The following is a 10446-nucleotide window of genomic DNA, read 5'->3' as shown; positions in this document are numbered from 1 at the left end:
GGTCGACACTCAACCGCTGGCTAGGTGCGTTTTTAAAAATATGTATTTTTATTGATTTCAGAGAGGGAGAGGAAGAGAGAGATACATCAAAGATGAAAAAGAATCATCGATCATCTGCTTCCTGCACATCCCCCCACTGGGGCCGGAGGCCCAAACCGACCAGGAATTGAACCCTGACCCCCTGGTTCATGGGTCAACGCTCAACTACCACTTGGCCATATGAGGTGGTTTTGATGGAAGGGGAAGGAGGACTAGATAAGGGGACTTCTAAAGTCAGTCTAGTTCAAATGCTAACATCGCATGTTTAGTGAACATTTATACCTGGGCTGATCTCTCCCAGGCAGTATCTCCCTCCATCCCTGCTGAGTAGGTGTTGCCCAGGTGCCCAGCTGGTAAAGGACTTGAGTCTGTGTCCCATTCCTGGGGAGAGGCATGTGCTTAACACAGAAGAGCCAGAAGCAGCAGGAGGTGTTAACAGCTGGACAGATCACAGTCCCCCATCCTGCTTTTCCTCCCACCTCCCTCCACTTTTCCCTGAACCTGGTCCCCAAGGTCTCTTGCCCCATGGGCCCCCAAAAGACCTCCTTTTCCTACACACCCTCCTCTCTATCACCTGCTCCCTCTGCTGCAACCCCTGTCCTCCCACAAATGTGGATTTGGTGGCATCTTCTGTTTAAATGCCTTCTAGAACCATAGTCTCAGGCTTGAGCCCTGGCTCCCTCTGGGGCCTGGCCCTGGCCACCTGCACTGGCCTTGCTTCATGGTTTTCTCCAGCAAGCTTTTCAGGCCCCTCCTTTCTAGCTGTATCATGCCTTTAATTTCCATTTTCTGTTTACTCTCACCGGCAGAGGGTCACTGTCACCACCTGTCCCTAGTGCAAAGTTGGGGTGACAGCAGGAGAGCAGTGAGCGGAAGAGAAGAATAGCATAGGGTAGCAGGCTGGTGGTTATGCTTTGCATGTAAACAAGAGGGGATTAACCCAAAACAGGCCAGAAACGGGATGGTTTTCGGGGGTACCCCAAACTTTCCGAGGCAGGGCTTGCACTCCAGGTCTGCGCACATCGCGGGTATGAAAAGGTTAGTGGATAAATCGGACTCAAGAATCAGTGCTCGTTCCGGGACAGTGCAAACACGAGTCCATGCACACCGGACCTGTGTAAGTAGCCAGGCGGAGCAAACAGGAGTGCGCATACTCGAGAGGACATCCTTGAGGTCTTGCACGCAGGAGTTACGTGTGAACCCACGGATGCGTGCCTGCCAGATACAAATACGGGTTTGGGCACACTAGAGCATGTGCACACTCGCGGCCCACTTCCTCCCCACACTCGGGCATAATGCAGCCTCTGGGAGCCACCTCCTTCCCGCGGGCATCGGAAAGACCAGCAGACCGCCCAAGTCCTACGCTCAGGCCTTTGTTGTCTGGGCTTCCTGGCGTCCATCACGCTGAGGCCGCGCGCGCCGGAGCGCGAAATGGCGGCCGAGAGGCGGGTCAAGGGCGGGGCGACTGGGAACAGCGCCCACTCCGGACTCCCGGCCGGGCGCGCCGCCCGCCCCCTGGCGCAGGCGCAGGCTCACGGCGCGGCGCGCGTTCCCGCGTTCCCTCCGACGCGCGCCGGGACACAAAGGGCTGGAGGGAAAGCGCGGAGCGCGGCCAGTGCCCGCGGAGCGGCTGGCGGCCCGAAGCGGCCTGGACCGGAGTTCTGGGCTGGAGCGGGGCTCCACGGAACCGCGCGCTCGGGCGGGGGCGGGGGCGGCGTGGCGCTCTTTCCCCTCCCCTCCCCCTTCCTCAACCGCCGCAACTGCCTGGCGGGCCTGGGCGGGGCGGGGCGCTGGCGCCGCTCTGGGGCCGGCGGGGGCCGGCGAGGGCGGGCGGGCCGGCCGCCTCCATTTTCCCTCGCGCGCTCTAATGGCGGAGCGAAGGGCTGCCCCGGGGGAAGCCCGAGGCCGCCTCCCAGATCCTCTCCCTGGTGTGCGCGCTTCGAAAGCAGGGAGATGCAGCTCTTTAGGAAGCTCTGGGATGTGATCCCAGAGTTTTTGTAAAGAAAAGGCAGACTCCGCACATTTACGACGATTGCTTTCAACTTGCTACTTCAAATTGGGAATGGATTCGGGGGAGGGGGAGGACACTGATGCAAAAAAAAAGTGAATTTTTTTTCATTAACGAGATTAGTTTAAAGCAATAAGCAGTAAAACATTTAAAATTTTTTGTAATATATTCTTGGTAGGTAATTTCAAAAGAAATAACACATTCCCTGAATACTTATTGCCTGGCCCTTTTTTTTGAGCTTTTTAATTTTCATAACCGTGTACAGACGGAGAAACTAAAGGTACGCGAAAGTACTTACAGTGCAGGACAGAAAAGGAACAAACCCACTTTCCACGATAACACGGTTCAGTAACGGGTGGTTCCGGCGTGTTTCTGGGCGTTAAGTTTGGTTCATGTGACTCATGCGACCTGTGGCCACTTGGTATTAACCGGAAGCGGCGGCCGGGCCGGGGAGCCGGTCCCTGGCTGTCTGTCCTCGGCAGCTCGGTCCTGTGCGGGGGGGGCGGGGGGCTCTAGGGAGGTCTGAGGAGCACCCCGCTTTGCAGTGTTGGCCTCTAGTGATCCCTGGAGAATTCGCATGACTCATGTGATCCTTTCTGGAGGAAAAGCCTCATTCCTTTTTCCCTGCGATCGTACATTCTCGGGCCATCACTGTCTTCGTTTCCCTCATTTGAGTCTATGAGGACCGTATTTTTACAGCTCAGAGTGGTCAGTTCAAGGCAGAGGGCAGTGCAGGAATGACTCCTCATTTACAGGCGAAGCAGCCGGAGTTACCCGCGCGTCTTGCCCAAGTTCATCAATTAACAATGGAGCAGAGGTGCTTCAAGTTGAGGCGGCTGCCTAGCAACCTCAGTCTCCAAGTCCTTGGCTTCCATAGGATCTGTAATTATGTCCATGCCTGTTTGTGTGTGTGTGCTTCATTATGTTTTTTAAATTGGTTTAAGGGAGAGAGAGAAATCTGTCGGCTGCCTCCTGCACGACCCCCACCGGGGATCGAGGCCGGCATATTCCTTGCCCAGAATCATGGGTGGTGCTCAACCACCGAGCCGCTCGGGTGGGCCAGGGCTTGTTTGTTTTTTTATGTGTAAACTTTAACGAGATGGGAATCCCCGAACCCAGCAGATAAATGGTAGGTGTTTTCCTCTTGCCTGATGAAAGTGCATCGGTTCTAAACAGGTGAGAGGTATGCAGCCAATGCATCCCTCGCTCCCATTCTTAAACCTTTAAGGACTCGCCTGTTTATCAAAACCCGTTGTATCCATTTTTAGTTTACTCATACATCGCCTGTCCTTTTATTAGTTTCTTTTATTACAACATGGATTTGGCTTTTCTTCTTTACTAAGTAACAAAAGTTGCCTGTTTTTATTTTTTATTTTTATTTTTTAAATATATATTTTTATTGATTTCAGTGAGGAAGGGAAAGGGAGAGAGAGAAATTTCAATGATGAGAGAGAATCATTGGTCAGCTGCCTCCTGCGGGGATCAAGTCCACAATCTGGGCACGTGATCTCCTGGTTCATAGGTCATCGCTCAACCAGAGCCATGCAGGCCAGGCTATTTTTATTCATTATTGCTTCATTAATATGAGGAAAAACTAGTGCTTTTAATCTTTATAAGTGAAGAAGTAGGAGGAAATGGAAACAGGATATAATTTCAGGTTTTACATAGATATCCTGTCTTTTTGTTTCCTTTCTTTATTAAATCACAAATTCCTAATAAGCATTTTGAAATGTCCTTAGAAAAGTTCCAGCAACTGTGAAAAACTCTCTAGATAATTGCCTTTTCTTAAATGTTCTAAAAGAAAGTCCTTTAACACCAACTTGTGGCTTTGCCAAGTTACTTAACTCCTTATTGTCTTCTCATGTATAGAATGTGGATAAAAACATGTCCTGGAAGAGAGAGAGAGAGCAACTGGGGTGGGGGTTGGGGGGGATTAAAGATATTTGTAAAGTGCCAGGTCCATAGACCATTGTAGGTGCTCAATAAAAAAGTGGCAGCAATTGTTTTTTATTTTTCAACATAAATTTTCAAACGTGTAGAGAATTTTTATGAGTTTATTTGAGTCAAACTTATGATAATTGCTGGGAAGCCAAACCCTCAGTGGACTGAGAAAATGCTTCAGAGAATGAAAGTATTGCACCTCATTGTATACATTACAATAAAAGGAAGAGGCTTAAAGGGGTTACATGAAATCCTTTGGTAATAGATTAGGAAGGCAGGAGAAAGCAAAGCAGGAAAATCTTTGGGATTGGATAAAAAGTAAAAGGAATAGATACAAAGTTCTCTTACATAGGTGGGTGCAGGATAGTTAACAATTAACATGATAACAAAGAGAGGTTTTGTGGACTCCACTCTGATATAACGATTATGCCCTGAGGGGTCTGGGAAAAGGAAATAACCCTAACATTCCAAATGTTTGTTATTCTAGATGCAAAAAGACAATAGACAGGCTCAGTTAAGGTTAAAGATTGACCTTTGTCAAGGAAGATATGGGCCTAGGACAGGGGTGGGCAACCCCTGGCACGCGTGCCAAACATGGCACGCCAGTAACTTTTGCTAGCATGCGAAACCCTCTCTTATAATCTTCCATTTACAATTTTTTCTTAATATCGACTTTTTTATTTTTCAGATAAATTCAGTGTAGGCACATCTTAGATAAATAAATAATTTTACATAACAAGTTATCTTAAAGACCATAGACATGGATTGATGAGAGAGGGGAAGAGCAATTTCTATGCCTCTGCCTTAACTCTCCCTGCCTTCCTAGATCCGACCAGTGTTTTGGTTTCATCCACATATGCTTGTGAATCTTTGTTCTCAGTGATGAATTTTGTTAAGTCTTGTAATAGGAGTAGCCTGACGGATGAAAGTAGTAGCTTGTGCATATCTCTGAAGGTCACGAAATATAAACCTGATGTAAAATCTCTGTCATCAGTGATGCAGCAGCAAAAGTCCCACTGATAATATCAAACGGATTCACAAAGTTTTCTGTCGGACTATCAGTGTACATGTAGACATTAAAAAATAAATGTATTTTTCATCATCATATACTGAAGTATGGTAGCAATCATCTCAGGTAGAAACTGTAGTTTAACTTTAACCCTTTTGTTTGGCTAAACAATAGAAAAGTTATTTTGATTTTCTGAATTGTATAAATCATCCCATTCAATTGAATGACTATCCCATTGATTGTTATCTTACTGGTTTTAGAAAGCACATTCTTCTGTACCTGGGAAACAGGACAACACAATTATCCTAAATTGTCTTAGGGCCACAGATAATGCGTTCCAGTTGACTCAGTGGTCTCAAGACCAGGACAGTGCAATTACTCTAAATTGCCTCGATGGCTCTAGATAATGTGTTCCTGGCAACTCTGTGATCCGGAGACCCAGAACTATAATTAACATGCTGCTTCTGCTTCTGTAAACTGCTTTTTTGCAAACCAGGTTCCTCATTCCAAACCTTGAGATGTAATCAATACCTTTGTGATCTTTGCCTATATAAATCTGGTTTTGCCACCATCTTGTCACTATGAGATTTGGGAAAGCAAAATGGCCCCTCATAGTCCCAGATTGCAATAACTGTGACTCTTTAATTCGACTTTTTGAGGCGTCCTTCTGTGATTCGCGGGGTACATTACAACAATACTATGTTTTTGTCGCTTGAATGAATTTTATTATTTCTTCAAGGTTCTTCACATACGTACACCTTAAGAGATATCAAGTAGGCGTAACATGTTCTCAAAAAATTAGGGTTGGCACGCAGAAGAATTTTGAGTCAGAGATTTTGCTAGTTTTGGCACGCACTCACAAAAAGGTTGCCCACCCCTGGCCTAGGACAAGACTACCTGCTATGACTCACTTTTAATTAGAAAGTTTTCATTTCAGACCATCCTATGTGGTTACTTTTGGTCTCTGAGTTTGTAAGGCCCCCGTGCAGGTTTCCCTTGAGCTTGTCAGGTTTAGTATGTGACCCCTATATTTTTTTTCCGTCCACAGTTTGCTATTCCATATTTTAAAAGTAGCACCCTGGTGCCCGGCAGGTGTGACTCGATTGTTTGAACATCTTCCCATGCATCAAGAGGTCGCTGATTTCTATTCTGGTCAGGGCACATGCCCAGGTTGTGGGTTCATCCCCAGTAGGGGGTGTGCAGGAGGCAGTTGATTGATGTTTCTCTCTCATTGATGTTTCTATCTCTTTCCCTTCCCCTCTCTCTAAAATCAATGAAAACTTTTTTTTTTAAGTAACAAGTAACACCCTGACCAGTGTGGCTCAGTTGTTTGGGCATCGTCCCCTGCACCAAGGGGTTTCTGGTTCCATTATGGTCAGGACAGATACAAAAATCAACCAATGAATACATGAATAGGTGGAACACTGATTTGATGTTTCTTCCCTCCCTTCCTCTCTCTAAACTAAATAAATACTTCTTTTTAAAGTAAACATTGTTCCGGGAGATGGTCTAGAAATCCATGCTTTCTACCCAATTTGTGCCCCTTCAAACATTCACTCCTTAGAGTCTTAGCCTGCAGTTATGGTTTTGGGAGGTGGTGAACTTGGATGAGTAGAATTTACATGTTTATTTTCCCTAATCTTTCATTGAAATCTAGCATTTCCTTCCATTGTGTGCATAGAAATCACATCACAGTATTATAGGTGGTTCTTGGGACTTTGTCAACAATAGAAATCACAGCTATTTTCATATTTGCTCAGGTCAGGGAGGAAAAATAATTTTCTTTCTACCCTTCTAAATTCTTCTGGCTGGTCTAATAGTCAAATTGACATGGGACAGATTAATAGGAGAAAACATAAAATATCATTTATTTATTTTGTTAACATAAAGACATTCAAATCTGTAAAGAATTTTTGTGAGTTTATTTGAGCCAAACTGTCAACAATTGCCAGGAAGCAGAACCTCAACGGATTGAGATAATGCTCTGGAGAATGGCAGTTACATCTATATTTATACATTGCAACCAAAGGAAACGACATAGGTGGGTTACATAAAATCTATTGGTGATAGACTAGAGAGGCGGGAGAAAGCAAAGCAGGGAAACCCCTGGGATTGGATAAAAAGTAAAATGATAGACACATACTTAGGTGGGTGCAGGAACAATTAATATGATAACAATGAAGGAATTTGTGGTATCTGTCCTGGCGCCCAGGCACAGTAGGTTGTGCCCCAAGGGGTCCAGAAAAGAGGAAGTTACAAGTTACCCAGACATTTCAAGGGTATGTTATTATAGATGCAAAAAGACAGATAGGCTCAGTTAAGGTAAAGGTTGACCTTGTCAGTGAAGATACCGGCCTAGGATGTACCCACCATAACTGCTTTTAGTTAAAGTTTAATTTCAGACCATCCTTTGTGGTTACTTTAGTTCTCTGAGTTTGCAAGACCGCCATGCAGGCCTTCCCTGAGCTTATCAGATTAGCATGTGGCCCCTTTCGTCCACAATTTTAAAATATATTTTTATTGATTTCAGAGAGGAAGGGAGAGGGAGAGAGAGAGATAGAAACATTAATGATGAGAGAGAATCATTAATCGGCTGCTTCCTGTAAGTCCCACACTGGGGATCAAGGAATGTGCCCTGACTTGGACTTGAACCCATGACCTTCTGGTTCACAGGTCGACGCTCAACCACTGAGCCACATTGGGTGGGCTATTCTTTATGCATTTAAAAACTTCACTTTGCCCAGCCAGCGTGGCTCAGTGGTTGAGCGTTGAACTATGAACCAGGAGGTCATATTTCGATTCCGGGTCAGGGCTCATGCCCGGGTTTCTGGCTCCATCCCGGTAGGGGGTGTGCAGGAAGCAGCCGATCAATGATGCTTTCTCATCATTGGGGTTTCTAACTCTCTCCCTCTCCCTTCCTCTCTGAAGTCAATAAAAATATATTAAAATAAAATAAAAACCTCACTCAGAAAGATCCAGAGGTGTGGGAAGCTGCCTATTGTCTTCACTAGCAGAGAGGTGTGGACCAGGAACCTGGAAGGCTGGTGACCCTTGAAGCCCTGGCAAAGGTCAGAGCTGTGCACCCACTGTTAGTCCAGACAATGGTGGCTGAAGCAACTTCCCCACTTATTATTATGTAAATCCTTGCTGATGGGCTAGTCTGCCTTTTACTGAAAATTGCCTGCCTAAGGGCTATGGGTGTATCCCAAACCAATAAAAGGTTGGCGAGGCCTGAGCACCAGTGGAAGTCCTTCCCCTTGAGTTGGACTTGCCTGCCTGGTCCCCCAATATTTCCAAATTACTATTTCTTGTCTTGTCTCTTTAATTTGCGTGCAGCCCTCTTCCAGATCCTGAACCCTAAACCACGCGGGACGTGGGGGAAACTTTACACACAGAGGCCTCACCAGACTCTAGAGGGGCCTGAAGCACAGAGAAGATGAAGAAGCCTGCCTTCCCTGCCCAGGGCATCTCCTGCCCTAACAGTCACCCTGCTAGCCCTCTCTTGGTGCGCTGTGTGTGACTGGCACCTTTCCTTGGCAGGCTGGCCACATGCTGCCATGTGCTGGGTCAATGCTTGTGGTCCTTCTATTCCTTCTGGGCATTATGAGGTATAAGTGAAGACATGGACTGTGCCCCAGACTCTTGCCAGAGAACCCCATGTGACACTGACACCTGGTCACTTGGTCCCCAGGCCATGGACATAAGGTTCTGTCTGGCTCCTGATGAGGACTTGGGAGCAGGTTAGTGGCAGAGCACAGGCCTGGACTGTGGAGCTAAAATGCATTTAAAAAAAATATTTTGTGGTTTCAGAGAAGTAGGGGGAGGGAGAGAGGACAGAAACATGAATGATGAGAGAGAATCATTGATCAGCTGCCTCCTGCACAACCCCTACCGGCATCGAGCCGGCCACCCAGGCATGTGTCCTGACCGGGAATCCAACCATGACCTCGTGGTTCATAGGTCGACACTCAATCACTGAACCACACTGGCTAGGCAGGCAAATGCATTCTTTTTTTATTGCTTTTTTACAGAGAGGAAGGGAGAGGGATAGAGAGTTAGAAACATCGATGAGAGAGAAGCATCGATCAGCTGCCTCCCGCACACCCCCCTACTGGGGATGTGCCCGCAACCAAGGCACATGCCCTTGACCGGAATCGAACTTGGGACCTTTCAGTCTCCAGGCCGACGCTCTATCCAGTGAGCCAAACCGGCTAGGGCGGCAAATGCATTTTTAAAAACAAATTGTTATCGCTTCTTGGCCTTTTGGCTGAGATCAAATGTAGTATCTGTTCTTATCAGTTTAGTGTCTGATATTTCCTCTACCCGAGGACAATATATTGAATGGGTTTTTGGATCAGGGGAAAAAAATGTTCTTTGAATTGATAAATGAGCACATGAGACAACATTGAGAAGTTGAAAAGAGAATGTGGTGAGAAGTTTCTCTCCCTCTGTCCCTTAGCCTCAAACTTTACCAGAGCTGTTCTCCACATCTACAGCTCAAATTAGGTTTCTTTTATTATTTAAAGACTAGGATATTAGGCACCTGCTCTGCACCTGGCTTTTTTATTTACCAATATTGTCTTGAAAATTGCTCCTTATCTACATATAAATAGCTTCCTCTACCTCCTTTTCTTTATATGTATTTCTGTGGTCATTTCCAAGTAGTTTTTTGTTTTTTTTAAAGAATGCCTTTCCACAGAAACAGGAGTCCCCAGACATAGCCAGAAATTTCAGGATAACTCTTGGATTCGTTTACTCACCTTCAAAATTCCAGGAATACTGGGTTGAATAGATCGGTATTCCTCTTTAGGTGGATTCGAATTTCAAAAGAGGCCTTGCCCTAGCCGGTTTGGCTCGGTGGATAGAATGTCGGCCTGTGGACTGAAGGGTCCCGGGTTTGATTTCCAGTCAAGGGCACATGCCCGGATTGCGGGCTCGATCCCCAGAAGGGGGTGTGCAAGTGGCAGCCGATCAATGATTCTCTCTCATCATTGTTGTTTCTATCTCTCCCTCTCCCTTCCTCTCTGAGATCAATTAAAAAACAACAACAACAGCAATTACAAAACAACAAAAACCAGCTACATGATAGAATTTTGGGCAGGAGGGGTGGTCAGAGATAGGTTGGACTTTGGATAGAAGACTTTATCTGTGGTGTCCCTGTTAGGGGCAGAAATAGAATATTGGGGTCCAGGTACAATTATAAGAAATATTAAATATGTTCTGTTAACCATGATGGTTCTGTTATGAGTAGAGGAAGCACATTCTAACCTGGCTGAGTCTTGTACGCCCTGGGACCTGGGAGCTAACATTGGTATGCAGTCCATCCTCCTGTCCCGAGAACTGCCTGTCATTACAGAAAGATTTACAACCTCATGGTTGAAACAATCCCAGTCCCTAGTCCCAGAGGCACCTGCTCTTTACAACTCCCAGCCCCTATTACCTGTAATCT

General features: G+C 46.2%; 1 pseudogene; it reads left to right on the top strand.

Moving 5' to 3' along the window:
* The first annotated feature begins 9244 nt into the window (after positions 1 to 9244).
* LOC139015940 (U2 spliceosomal RNA) lies at positions 9245 to 9370 on the top strand (annotated as a pseudogene).
* Positions 9371 to 10446: the final 1076 nt, after the last annotated feature.

The sequence above is a fragment of the Myotis yumanensis genome, unplaced genomic scaffold, assembly GCF_028538775.1.
Source record: "Myotis yumanensis isolate MYYU_CA2020_CCGP unplaced genomic scaffold, mMyoYum1.0.hap1 SCAF_8, whole genome shotgun sequence".
In the NCBI taxonomy this organism is placed as follows: Eukaryota; Metazoa; Chordata; class Mammalia; order Chiroptera; family Vespertilionidae; genus Myotis; species Myotis yumanensis.
Note: the sequence above shows the minus strand (reverse complement) of the source record. Positions and strands in the feature narration are given on the sequence as shown.